Source organism: Crinia signifera, chromosome 2, assembly GCF_055691185.1.
Source record: "Crinia signifera chromosome 2, ASM5569118v1, whole genome shotgun sequence".
In the NCBI taxonomy this organism is placed as follows: domain Eukaryota; kingdom Metazoa; phylum Chordata; class Amphibia; order Anura; family Myobatrachidae; genus Crinia; species Crinia signifera.
In genome coordinates this window covers 210,620,119-210,634,495 of record NC_139218.1, presented here as the reverse complement: position 1 = coordinate 210,634,495, position 14,377 = coordinate 210,620,119, and positions in this window count along the sequence as shown.

Sequence of the window (14,377 nt, the reverse complement as noted above, 5' to 3'; positions counted from 1 at the left end):
AAAAAGTTCTTTCATAGTCATGTACTTTGTTGAATTTATGCCGATACTAAAACTAATAACCCCATGCATTTTGCCTTAGGACTTAATCAGGGGTATGATTACATTTTAGGTGAATAGTCTTAAGTAATAAGTTTCTTCAATGCATATGGACCATAACAGAAATCAATTATCTGTGATGGCGATCTCATGAGTGGCGCTCCAATAGCGTAGGCCCTTATTTATATGGGTCTTGTTAGAAGGTAAAATGCCATGCCAAAAATCATATTCTTCAATCAGATATAAAAAGAGTTGGAGGTATGTGAACCTGAAATCATATCAGCTGTAAATAGGGATTCAGTATTGAATCCCGGCGGTCGGGATCCCGGCGTTCAGAATCCCGACGCCGGAATCCCGACAGCCGAAATGCCGACAAGGGGGGGACGTGGTTCGCCCCCCCTTGCGGGCTCGCTGCGCTCGCCACGCAGCGGGCCCGGTGCCTCGCTACGCTCGGCACACTAATTTGTTCTCCCTCCAGGGGTGTCGTGGACACCCCAGGAGGGAGAAAGTGTCAGCATTTCGGCGGTCGGGATTCCGGCGTCGGGATTCTGAACGCCGGGATCCCGACCGCCGGGATATTAACTGCATCCCGTAAATAGGGATTTATAACCAATGTATAGTCCCTCTCAGTGACTACATGTTGAGTGTCCCTTATCCAAAATGTTTAATACCAGTAGAATTTTGGATAACGGATTATTCCGTATTTCAGAATATTTTTATATCACAATGATGTATCTTGAGGTGTCTTGTATGTATGTTGTACAAACACAACAAACACATGAAATACACAAATATATTTTATTTGTGCATAAAACAAGGTTTCAAAACCTGAAACAAGTTTGTGTAATATCTCAGGTACTGAATGGCAAGTAATCATTTTCTTCCACATATTCAGTGGCAGTTCCATATCATAACCTCAGTAGTGCTGTTACATATGTCCCCAGTATTTTTTTTTTTTTCACTTTCTGGAATGTATGGTTTCCAGAATAATTTGGAAAACGGACATTTGGATAAGGGCTACTCAACCTGTATCACACCAATAGCTGTGTGTGTGTGTGTGTGTGTGTGTGTGTGTGTGTGTGTGTGTTTGGCAATATTCAATTACTGATTATTTGTCATTTAGGATGAACGTATGGTATGTATGCAGCCCATTAAATGTGGATCTTACAATTTGGTGGGCAAAGATAAAACAGTTTAAACAGATTGAAAGATAATTCCAGTTTAATGTTAAAGTTAAAGGATAACGCAGCTTCTGGATCCTGAATGACATTATACCATTAAAACTCATGTATATACTGACTTGACACAATCAATATCTAATCTTTTCATGGTAACATAAAATGTGCTGGTGACTCACGCTTCTTATAAGACCAGATGTGTGCTAGAGGGCCCAACCTTGTCATTCGTATGCACTTTTTAAGGCATCTTAAACCACATATTCATAAATAAAATGTTTCATTACAATAGACATAATGTTTTCCGCTATTGCACATTTTGCATAAAAGACGATAGTGACATTTTCAGTAACTTAGATTACTTTAGCATACTCCAGCCACAATTTCCTTCTCCACAAAGGATCCAGAACCCCAAGTCGGTAAAGTGCACTTACCTGATTGCCACAATCCAGTGATCAAATATATTTGTCCCAGTATATGCATGTCCACTGAGGCGGGATATCCATTTTTTTATTATTGCAATTAATTCCAATTTACTTTTACTTCCCCACCTTCAAAAATTTTTTTATTGAGTTATGTTATTCATTGTTTTTTACCTGTAAATGTATATTGTATTTCCATGCTATTTTAAACAGTAAAATTTATACCTTTATAACCATTTGGTTTATTCATTGAAATAAGCGCTGCCTAACTTGTTTTATACAAGTATTTTCTTCTTCTCTACCAGTGGGGAGTGACTACCCCCACACCCTGGCAGCAGCTTACATTATAGAACCAGCTCATTTTCATAGCGCTTGATTATTCCTAGTGAATATCTCCTTTTACTTTAGCATCCTTCCACAAACGTAATGTGGCATATTACTGTGCCATACCACTTTAGATTTTTAATGCAGACCATGAACATACATTTTTCAACATGGATTCATAAATATTTATTTTTTGTCAAAATCTTCTACCAGAGTTTTAAATCTTAAGAAGTGGACAGCCATTATTTCTTCTCAATGACTGATTGCTTATTCACCTCAGAGGTGGTCAGAGCTTTCTTCATTGCTGAAATGTATATGATTTTCGAAGTATACTTACATAAGATTAGATTTTTTTTCTTTTTTTTTACAGGATATGTGAGTTATTTCTGCTGTTCTAGAGTTTAAGTGGGATATTCAAACCCAACAATTTCCAATGGCTTCCGACAGTAAAACGACAGTCGGTATTCAACGTACCAACTGTTAAGTGTTGGAAAGTCCACAAAAACAGATCCGACATTAAAAAAGTCATATCTGACAGTCTTAAATGCAGTCTGTGAGGCAGTGGCGTAACTATATAATTTGCGCCCCCCCGCCAAAAAAATTTCGGCGCCCCCGCCTCCATACCTGACAGAGCCGCATCTGCGGTCACTGTCCCGTCCAGTCTCCCGCTGTTCCAGTCTCCGCTGCGCTGCTGCCCGGCCGCATCTGTATGTGGTCACTGTCCCGTCACTCGCTCCCGGCGCCGGCTCCTGCTGATAATGAAAAGTGACTCTTAGAAAATGGCTGCCAAAACTGTCTGCAATACGGGGGCAGCCATTTTCTAAGTGTCACTTTTCATTATCAGCAGGAGCCGGTGCCGGGAGCGAGTGACGGGACAGTGACCGAAGATGCGGCCGGGCAGCAGCGCAGCGGGTAACTATAGCACCGCAGCCCCCCCGGCGCCCATAGTTACTCTGCGCCTCCCCGCCACGGCGGGGGCTGCGGTGGCTTAGTTACGCCAGTGCTGTGAGAGCTCTCTCAGCAGGCCTGTTGTAAAAAAAAAAAAAATCAAGTTCTGCTGTCGCTGTCCGCAGTGTCCTCTCAGTACTTCCCGGACACTGCGGATTGCCTGCCCCGCATGACGCTCCACCCACAGCCCAGACCTCCTGCCCCTGCAGCTCCCAAGGAATTAAATAAAAAAATGGCACATCAAGTGCTAAATTGTAGTGAGCTCTCCCGGGCAGCTGCCGGGGGACCTTATGGGAAATTAGGTCCTTCTTATCCTTTGGACTAGTCAACCTAATGTATGGGGACCTTTACAGACTGCATCTGGCTTCACTTATTCAGGGAACAGTGGCAGATTTGACCTGGAGGGGCTGCAGTCCTGCAGCCCATAGGTAAAAACCGCCACTGGCCAGTGGCGGCTCCTACCTTTTTTGGGGGGGCTGCCCCTGGCCTCAGGCACCCCCATCCCCCTGTCGCTGCTGCTGCCACTCTCCTCCCTTCCCCGGCACCTGTCCTATACAAACATATGTACTGTGCATGTGGCCAGCTTCTATGGGCTGCTTCGGCAACAGCCCATAGAAGGAATCTTGATCCCGGCACCTGTGTAATATAAATGACAGGCACCAGGACCAGCGCGTGCGCAGCACCGATATAGGTACTGCGCATGTGCAATTGACGATTTTGCACGAAAGCCTGCAGAAAGGCGTCCGGGAGGGAAGGAACACCTCCCAAATGGACTGCCTTGGTGACTGGCAGGTCTGACTACCATTCAGTGAGCTGGGAGAAACAATGGATTTTTCCTTACTCAATTTTACCCCTCCTTTCCATGCATCTGAATGGTATTACTAAACTAAATGAGCACCTGCCACTATCTATATGTAGGTACTTATATATTACTTATATAATATATAATACATATATATATATATATATATATATATATATATATATATATATATATATATATATATATATATCTATATATTAGACCATCTGTAATGGGCATATGCCTATGCTTGGAGATAGATAAAGTGGAGAGAGAAAAGTAACAACCAATCAGCTTCTGCCACTTTACAAGCTTTTTTTGAATAATGACAGGTGCTGGTTTGTTTGTACTGTGGTAACTCCACTTTATCTCTCTCCAAGGCCCTTATTCTGATTGATGCGTACTTTTCCGCATACTTTCGGATAGCGTCTTTACGGCGTCTGCGCATGCGTGGAGAACGCAACGCGCATGTGCCACGCATTGACTCCGTACCTGTTCGTGCAAATCCCGTCCAAAACTGTGCACCGCAATCAGTCTGGAAATATGGGCGTATTATGGGCGTCATGCGGAATGACACATGGGCGTAGTTTCAAAGTGGGCAAAACTGGGAGGAAACATGGGCGGACACGGGGGAGTACACTTATGTTGGGGGGCGTGCATTCGGATAGCACTCCGAATGCACGCGACCAAAACCGATAGAAATGTGCGGTGTCCATAAGCAAGTATTGCTTTGCGGAAACCACTCGGTCCTGCGGTAGGCGAACGGAACGCCTAATGACTACAAGCATTAACACCTGAACCCAATACAATCGACTCCTTTACTCATTACTCACTAATGGCACGCTTGTCAGTGCTTTAATTGAAACCATTGCTGCTTCAAGGAACCTTTACTAAACACACACTTATGCTGTACTTGTCACACACTTTTAAACTGCTAAGAATGGACATCACTGAATATTAATACTATCAATACACATGTGTATTCTACATGTACTAATTAAACCACACAATTTTGGTTAACTAAAGTAATTTATTTCAATACATTTCACAGACAATGACACTGTGAAGCAATAAAAAAAAAAAACAAATAAAAAATACCAAAAACCATGCCAGGAATGTACCGAAATAAATTATAATACAAAATAAATATTATTGCACACATTCATAGCCACAGCAGAATCTTTTGGAACACAAAGGGACTTAGCAACATCACTTCAAGTACAGCTGACAGTAATGGCAGGAAAAAGAGGGCAACAGGGGAACCAAAAATGACATATGAAGCAAGGGCTCATCTGGTTACCCTCAGCACGTGATTGGACACAAGAAGCTGACACACACAGCACAATGAAAGAGTTGGGATCACATAACGGTGGAGATTAATGCAGCCACAAGTTCATTTGCGAGCACGTTTGCCCTTGGTAGGCTCCTTGGCCTGTGCAGCAGCTCTTCGGCCACGGCCAGATGCTGGGGCAGGTGGAGCAGATGCTGGTGAGGGGGTGGATGGTCTACCCCTCCTGCCAGCAGGGAGTGTTGCTGGTGGTAATGCACCAGAAACGGATGACATTAGGATCCTATTGCTGTTAACTAGCTCCACCATAAGCTCATTATGGTGGAGGAGGAGATCATTTTGACGCGTGGCTTGCTCGGCCAGCACCTGAACACTTGCAGCCATGGCCTGATGCGCCTCAGCCATGGCCTGCATGCTCCCAGCGATGGACTGCTGGGTGCTGACCAAGCTCGCCATGACCTCCTCGGTCCTACGCATCCGTTCTGATGCCAACTCTCCCTGCTGGTTAATGTCCCCAAGCATCTGGGCCAAGCTGGCATAATCGGCTTGGACCGATGCCTGCTGCTGCACACGCCTACCACTGGGGCCAGGTGGCACGGACTCCTCCACCTCCTGAGAAGAGTCTTCACCAAGCAGTGGGGTGTCTGTTGAAAATGATAAACACAATTAGGACACATTCTAAGATAATTACTTGCACAAGCTTATGGCATGACAAATATTTACCTTCCAGAAAAAACGCAAACACTTCAGCTGGGGCCTCGCTATCCATCGTGCTCACCCCCCTGACCTCCTCAACTGCTACACAGCACTCGGCCATCAACTCCAGGGGGGTGAACTCTAGCCCTGATGGCATGGGCCCGGCCCCAGATCTCTGGCTGTGTTCCCACCGCTTGGTCATCTTCCTCTTCAGGTTGGTTTTGAAGTCGTGCCACCTGCAATGTAAGTTGACATATTAATACAAGTCACTCCAGATGTTTGCTGTTGCAGCCATTGCTCTGTGCTACATATTACGACATGTGCTTAATGTCAAAAAGATAACATTACATTCAACTATGATATCAACCGTTACAATACACATTCACACTCACCCTACTCTAACTCTCAACGAAATAACATGGCAATAATGTCTGTGTATCGTACCAACCTCACCGGCCATTTGCCAAATCCATCTAAGCATGAATTCAAACATTACTTGTCTATTACTGGGCACATGTATCACAAAAAAACTTGCCTCTTCTTGACGTGCTCCGTCTCACGAACTTGTGGCGCCACTTCATTAATCTCTGCCGTTATGTCTTCCCAAATCTTCCATCTGCGTGTGTGTGTCAGCCTCTCCGGTGGACACTCAATCCAATCACGTGCTCGCGGAACCAGGATGGCAAGCTCCTGTGTTCATATGCCTTATTTCTGGAACTTGGTTCCTCTGTTGGCCTCTTTTTCCCCTTGCCACGTCCATGCCCACGCCCACTGGCACGTGTCGCTGTACTTGAAGTGCTGGCCATGGTAGTATCTTGTGAAGTCCCCGGTTGTGTTCCAAATGATTCTGCTGAGGCTGCATATGAGCCAGCTGCAGGTTGCCCTGCTGTAGAAGGGCCAGGTGCAGGTTGCCCTGCTGTAGAAGGGCCAGGTGCAGGTTGCCCTGCTGTAGAAGGGCCAGCAGCCTCATCATTTCCCACTGGCTGCCTGTGCAGTGGCACATAGGAGGTGCTGGAGTCCATCCTGTCAAACAGTAGCTGCAACTCCTGGTCCACCTCTGATTGCGATCCAGACATGTTAGCAGCAACTTTGTCACATTCTAATACACCTTTATATACTGTTTGTGTATCCTGTTTGGCGTACATCAGCGGCAGCAGCGTTCCGTGCGCGAGCGTAACGGCCGCCTGCGTACGGCGCGGTTTTTTCGCGCCGCATACGCCACGGCCATAGTTGCGGAAATTCCATTGTGTAAAACCTGGCGAAACTTCTACATGAAATATTGGTCACCAATTCTAACATTGCATAGAATCTTCTGATACACCTGTGACTATCGCACAATATACATGCTATTTGGTAGCATGACATGACATTTGGTTCATGACTACTGTGGTATTGTTGAGTTTGATTGCAATCTAAAAGTAGCCCAATCCCTTAGAAAATCCAGGCCACAAGTCATGCAATACTCATCACTACTGTTATAGACAACACATGTGAGAGGCCTATAAATAGTGAATTGCTGCTAGAATCATTTGTCTCCAGATCTGTAGTTGTCAGGGTCTAAGGTAAGCTCTTCCATGGTCCTTGTAGATATGATATACTTTAACAATGTAAGTGTATGAATGTATGCACCATTGCCTCACTGACTACAGATTGTTGGGCCAGCAAAGGCTTTGTAGCATTATTGCAACATGTCACATGTTCACTATTTCACTCACAGGTCTTAAACCTGTGTGTGTCCATCTATTGCAGGACAACATGTCCCAGCAATAGGTGAAATGTCTCATAGTACATGATGTCGGCAACAAATGCAGACACCTTTGATACTCAAGTAGTGTTTAGTAGTTAGATGTTGTAAGCATCTGTGTGTTTAGGACGGTGTGTATTGAGTTCATATTATTGTTACATCATTATAGAGTTGTTGAAGCATGTTATACCCGACATAGTGCTATCGCCATTTTCATGCAAGAAGGACATTTACCCGAAGTATTATAAAAGATATAGTTATTTATTCTTCATCATACACAAGAATGTAATTCAATACAATACCACATAACAAGACATCTTCACGTCTCGGCTTCCCCATCACTGCTTATCTCCTTATGTGACACCCACGACCACCATACGACAATCTGACTAGTGTGGAGTTGTCGTTACTTTTATACCTTGAGGATTCGGGCTGACACTCCTAGTAATACGTCATAACCATTATTTCCTAAGTCCAAGTATGATATTCTAACTGCGTATTCTATTGGCACTTATTGTGGCTGGTCTTATGACTTTGTTTCAGTGTGTGTGTGTGTGTGAAGGGTCCTTTCCAAAGATTATTCTGGAAGAATCATTACGTAACATATCCTGTTGTTTTCAACAGAACATCTGGTTTTCATTAGTTAACTAGAGAAATAACAAATCATTGATACAACATGGAAGAACTTATCAGAACCAGGAGCATCTGGTCCGCCTGGATCTCCTGGACTAGAATCATAGAATGACTAGAATCATATACCTTTAACAATTCCACCCTTTGATCAGGGACATTATAGTGTACATGTTCCCTATCACTATCAAAATTGGTATTTTATCACAAGAATAAACTTTTCCACTGAACATCATTATTCTATTCTTGGGAAACATGGCCTATGATCTACCCATGACTATCATGTATCATTTATAGTATTCTATCATTATATAATTTTCTATGTTTCTCCTTCATATAAGGAACTTGTAACATTATCAGTCAAATAGTTACAACAACATTTACTTTCAAACATTTAAACAATATTCTCCGGATTGTATTGTTCAATAGTCCATTGCTTTTAGCATTTAGATCATGTCCATCATATTTAAAAATGTCCTGTAAAGTTTAGTAACATTGTCCAGAAATTGTGCAAAGTCAATAATCTCTTGTTGATTGTCCAAATAACCACCATTTCCATACGTATAGATATTTGCCAAGGTGGTATCCATATGATTTTTCCTTGAGAATCGATAAATGGAATATATTTCCTTATAGCCGGAATAAAGTCTTTTAAACTGTAGTATTAACCTGTGAAAAGACTCCTTTCAACTCATCATGGGTTATGGTATTAAAACTTTGGTACGTATTTCTTTTATTCCCAAATAGTAAAACCTTCAAACTTTATTGGTAATCATTTCAAAACACATTTCCCCCAATATGGCGAATATTGTTTTAGCATAAGGAAAAAAAAACATCAAACTTTAGAACTATGGTGTAAACCATTATTCCTAACTTATAAATTTGAACTCTGGAACATTTTATGTTGAACCTTAATATGTAGTGTAAACTCAAATAATTTATCATTTCAATCTAGGGTGCATGTGATAAACTTAAAACCTTGAAAGTTAGTTGCACATTGTTCAGCGCATTGCGGAACATATGGCTTATGCATTGTGACAATTTTGTCGCAATATCCTGCATCAGCTTTCATCTTGTATGGCTCTTCCTGATAGTGAAAGTGTATACATTCTGTTTACCTAAATCTGGTTTCATCTCACTTATGATTTTGCTGAAACAAAATAATGATATCTTATATCAATCACAATCCTTTTTCACTAATTTTCTAAAGTAACTATTTCGTTATTTCATTATATAAACATAGGGTGACATTGGCATGTTATCACTCATCAATGGTGTGTTAATGCATACGCAACAATCAGTTGCATTCGTTACCTACAGTATCCCATCAGTGAATGATACTGTTGACTTACAAATTCTCTTGAATAATATACCACTTTATCCATACATCAGAGTATATCTTTTTCTCCTCTGATACGATCACCACTTCATCTTTCAAAGGGTATTGTACCCTATTCCTTATAAACGTTATTAAATGTTCGTGTTGACCTGCTTAGAAGGGACAAAGGAATTGGACTTAGTGAAATAACCCCTATCCATGCTACTGGACAGGAACTCAGACCAATAACCTCGACTAGGCCTCTCTCCAAGGTAGATCATTATAAATGCTGCAATGATGTCCATGATTACTCCACTCAAATGACTTGAATATTTTCCTTAACATTGTCCCGTAAGTATACAGTCAGTTAAAAGTGATGCTTTCCATCTTGATTGAAGAACTCTTATTAATATCATATAAGTCTCTGTTTAAGCACACAACATAGTCTCTGGTGATTTTGTAAACTGGAACACAACATAGCCTCTGGTGATTTTGTAAACTGGAACACAACATAGTCTCTGGTGATTTTTAAACTTTAATCTCTCACCATCTTTCCATACGACCTGCGACTCCAGGTTGATGTCCTTCTCAATAACTTTTATAGCCGTATCTGTTGTCAGCAATACTTGTCAAGGACCGTCCCATCAATCTGCAAGGGAACCTGAATGCAAGAAACTTCTCACCATAACATGGTCTCCAGCCTGTGTATCGTGCTCTGGACCAAATGAAGAAGTAGAACGGATCTCCTGTTGACTCGACGAAGGTCTTGTAACTGCTTAACATGTTCTCCCAGCTGTGTATCGTGCTCTGGACCAAATGAAGAAGTGGAATGGATCTCCTGTTGACTTAACAAAGGTCTTGTAACTGCTTAGATAGGTGGATAACATATGGAACAGTAAAATTATGTTGCAATTTAAAAGTCAGTCTTTAGATTAGTACCGTATCTGGTCTGCCATTCGACTTTATGTGGAGAGAGGTTAAGTGAAGGTACAGGTGTGGTACAGGTGAATACTATGAAGCACTATTGCAGTGCTTCCGGTCATGCCATTCCTTTCTCCATTGTAAGAAACCTTCCTAACCACCCTTGGATAATCCGATATCTTTATATTGATTCTATTCCCATCCTTTCACACATTCTTTGAAAAACATTTCCTATAGTTCCTTGGTCATTTTCTATGACACTTGATAAACCATATCTACATACCAATTATTGTTAACTCTTTTTTTCTGGCAGTAAACTGCTTAGTTTCAGACGCTTTAGGTCACGCCTCTAACATATAAACACTTTCATATACATACAAAAACCTTCTTTTCTGTACTGAATAAAATCAATAATCTTGGTCTGCAACCTCTACAAATGGGACAAATATTTTAACTTAATAATTTAATTTCTCTTATTAAGTACCATTGTCTCTTAATTATTTCTTAAACAAATTGTACCTTTTATACATATGCATTTATTCATTTTTATAACTCTTGGTAATTATTCTGATTATTCTTTTATTTTCTGACTTTATCCCATATATGCACTTATAACATTGAATAAAATATCAGATTTGTTAAGACAACTCCTATTGATGTTGAATGTTGTATGTGTCATGACATGGGAGGGACCTTCCTCAATGTCAATCAACCAATCATTCGTTACCCCTAGAAACAAAAGTATGATTTTGGCATTTAATAACTGCAAACTATGTTTCAGACTCTTATGTTTCATCAATGCTATTACAGTTTGTGAATGTGCATTATGATGCTTCCAATCAACACCAAACTCTTGCACTACTACTTCTTATAATATTAACTTAGCAAATTTATTTCAGCAATATGACATTTTTTTATTTTTATTTTTTTATTACTGCTGTTAATGACCTCATGTGGAGTGAACCCATTGATCTCTCTTCTTCCCATTCTATGAACATTTATATATATCCCCCACTTGGGAAGAAGAAAACAATGTACCCTTAAATGTTGTTTTCTGCTAAAAACCTTGTGTAAAACCATTCTTAAATGCATTGATAATACCTGCCAGTAGTACCTATGGCAGAGAGATTTTTAAACCTTAATGATCCTCATTGTAATATATAATTTCCATAGGAATCACTCTGAGGATTCAAAATCAGCTTTTAATTACTGTTGTTCTTTGCTGGACAATTTCCAGTCTTATACTGTTATAACTCAGAGTTGCATCCTGAACTCTATTAGACCTTAAGGTACCCATACACGGTCCGTTAAACGGATCCGTTTGGGTCTTAATTAGCATGCATCGTATCGGATCGCATGCCTAGTGCATGTCTAGTGCATGCAATGCGATCCGATACGATGTTTAGCTAGTACAAAAAGTATGTGCAGCACATACTTTTTGTACCGTACTATCCGATGCGCGGGAGCGCGCATCGCATAGTACAAAACGGACGGTCCGGGAACGGACCGTCTATGGGCACCTTAACCGGTGTTTTATAAATTGGCACAATGCCATACCTTGCTTCTATGCATGTGTGTATGGTTTGTTTAAAGGTATCATAAACAACACCTCCTACCAATCCTACCATGTTCGGTTTGTGCATTGTTTGGCATTTGTGTGACTGCATGCAGACATTTTTTAAAATATAATTCTTGTTGTCTCCACAACAAATCTAAGGTAATATCAACCAATGGCAATGGCTCTCAGCCATGTATAGCAGATAATACTTTTCTTTTCATCTCTTGCAACGTACTAAAATATTCAATTGTAATGATAATGCCATCATAAATTTATATTGACAATCCCTAATACAGTGTCATTAGTATTAGTATGCATTAGTAAGCACAGTATGCCTGAAACTTGTTATAATTTGGTAAAGTTGTATGTGTTTCATTTTTCCTGATTCAATTTAATTTATTCTATGGAATAAATTGTTGTAAGGGTATCCTTTGTTTAAACTTCTTGCTATTACTTAGGCAAGGGATGTTTAACCATTTTAGAACCCCCCTTTTGAGGGTTTAAGTAATTTTGGCCTGGTGCCAAATAATGACTGTACGGGGTTAATCCTGTCAGTACTTTTTTTATTACTGCATCTGAAAGAAAACACAATTTTGTTAGAATCTGCAACCGATTCCTCACTTGGTAGCACATCATTCCTATAGTATTAGGATACCTGCAAGAATAAAACGCAAATTACAATCACATTAAACAAAATTAATATCGAGATCCCTATGTAAAACATAGGCTGGGGTCTGCTCTGTAGGTCTCACTGTGTATCACTTGAATATGCAGTGTCTGGAATGATTCACACTAGGATGGGGTCAAATTACACCTCATCACTAAAATACTGAAAAGTTCTGAAAAAGTTCCTTTACGTGAGGTAGATATTAACTCATATCCAAACTCCAGCTGTTAACGATAATCCAGCAATTAATGATATGCTGAGTACTGCTTTCTTATTTTTCAGCACAATTTGATGCCGCTTAGTACAACTTATAATGCACAGTATGACTTGTACGCTGTACTCAGCATTACAGCAGGGGCCCCCACCCTTGAAGATCTTAGGGATCGGCCCTGGCATCACGCCCGGATCATGGCGTTGCGCCCAGAAAAGGAGAAAAAAATGATAATTTCTCTTTTTTTTTTCTCAAACTCCGTGCATATGTTTAAGTAAATCATATCTATACATGTTATACATATGCTGGCTCGTTACACAAACCATCTATATACCCTGTCTCTGTAAATCCTATAACATCATTAGAGCATCACATTACAGCAGCCGATAATCTGGCACAGTTCCAAATAACAAAAACTTTTTTTTTTCTTTTAATATGAATATGAATGTCTGTAACATATCAACAGATGTCCTGCAAACTTTTATCTAATACATATACATATATTTATATATATATATCAAATCAACTTGGTTCTAGGGAGTCCACAGCGGCCATCCTGGCTGGTCCGTCCAACCCTAGAATCCCGTAAAATCACGGAAGGGGTATTACTCCGTGTTTTATTTCAATCTGTTGAATTTTTTTTTCCTTTACATGCAATAACTCTGCATTAAATCTTCAATGAATCTATGTTAAATGTTCCCTCGTACCACCGCACTGCTGCCAAACTCAAGCATGATGGGTTTAACCCCTTTTTAACCATTTACAACACAGGCCTTAGTATCAGCTGAGGAAGGGGGGGTGCACTGGCCAGATACACCCTCCCTGTCAATGTATTTGCAGACCATTATGCCATATCACATTAGTTGAATTTGATAATATTTTTTTTCTATTACATAAAACAATGCTCTGGAGGTTTTGACACACATTGCGGCATTAGAGGGAATGTATCCTTCTGACTTGCAGAAGACCTATAACTAATATGAGCTGTCAGGCAATGCACCTTAACTGTCGGTGAATATTCATATCAGTTACATAAACATTTCACGTGTGATTTCGATGGTCTGTCATATCTACCCCCTAGATCTTCTGTTTTAGCCAGATAAAACAGGATAAATCAATTACCCACCCCGAGGGTAATAATGCATCTGCTAATTTATCAATTCAACACTATGCATCATAGTATTGAACAAAATTAGAGTTTTGCATTATTCAGAATGCCCAATTGGCATACAATCTGCTTGCCCCCCAAATGAAGAGATATTCGATCATTGTGGCTGTATCAATAAAAACTTCACGGTACGTCTACCGAATTGGGCGGATAAACAAGCGTAATCAAAGATACTCCCAACAGCTAGAGTACCACTCTGTCTACACATCAGACAGAAATCTTATATAATACGATATCCTCTACCAATATCGTATTGGTGCACAGCTGCAGTTCTGTGCCCAACAAAGGTTACCATACACAGGCAGATCCATCTGCAGATCTGTCCGGTCGGAACAAAAATCTGACCATGGATGAGAGCAAATGACAGCTGACCATTTGCTTGGACCTTACCAGTGCATGGACACCTTAAGACGGACACAAAATCACACGTTCAAATGTCAGAATATGAACTACAGAATTAATATCTTCC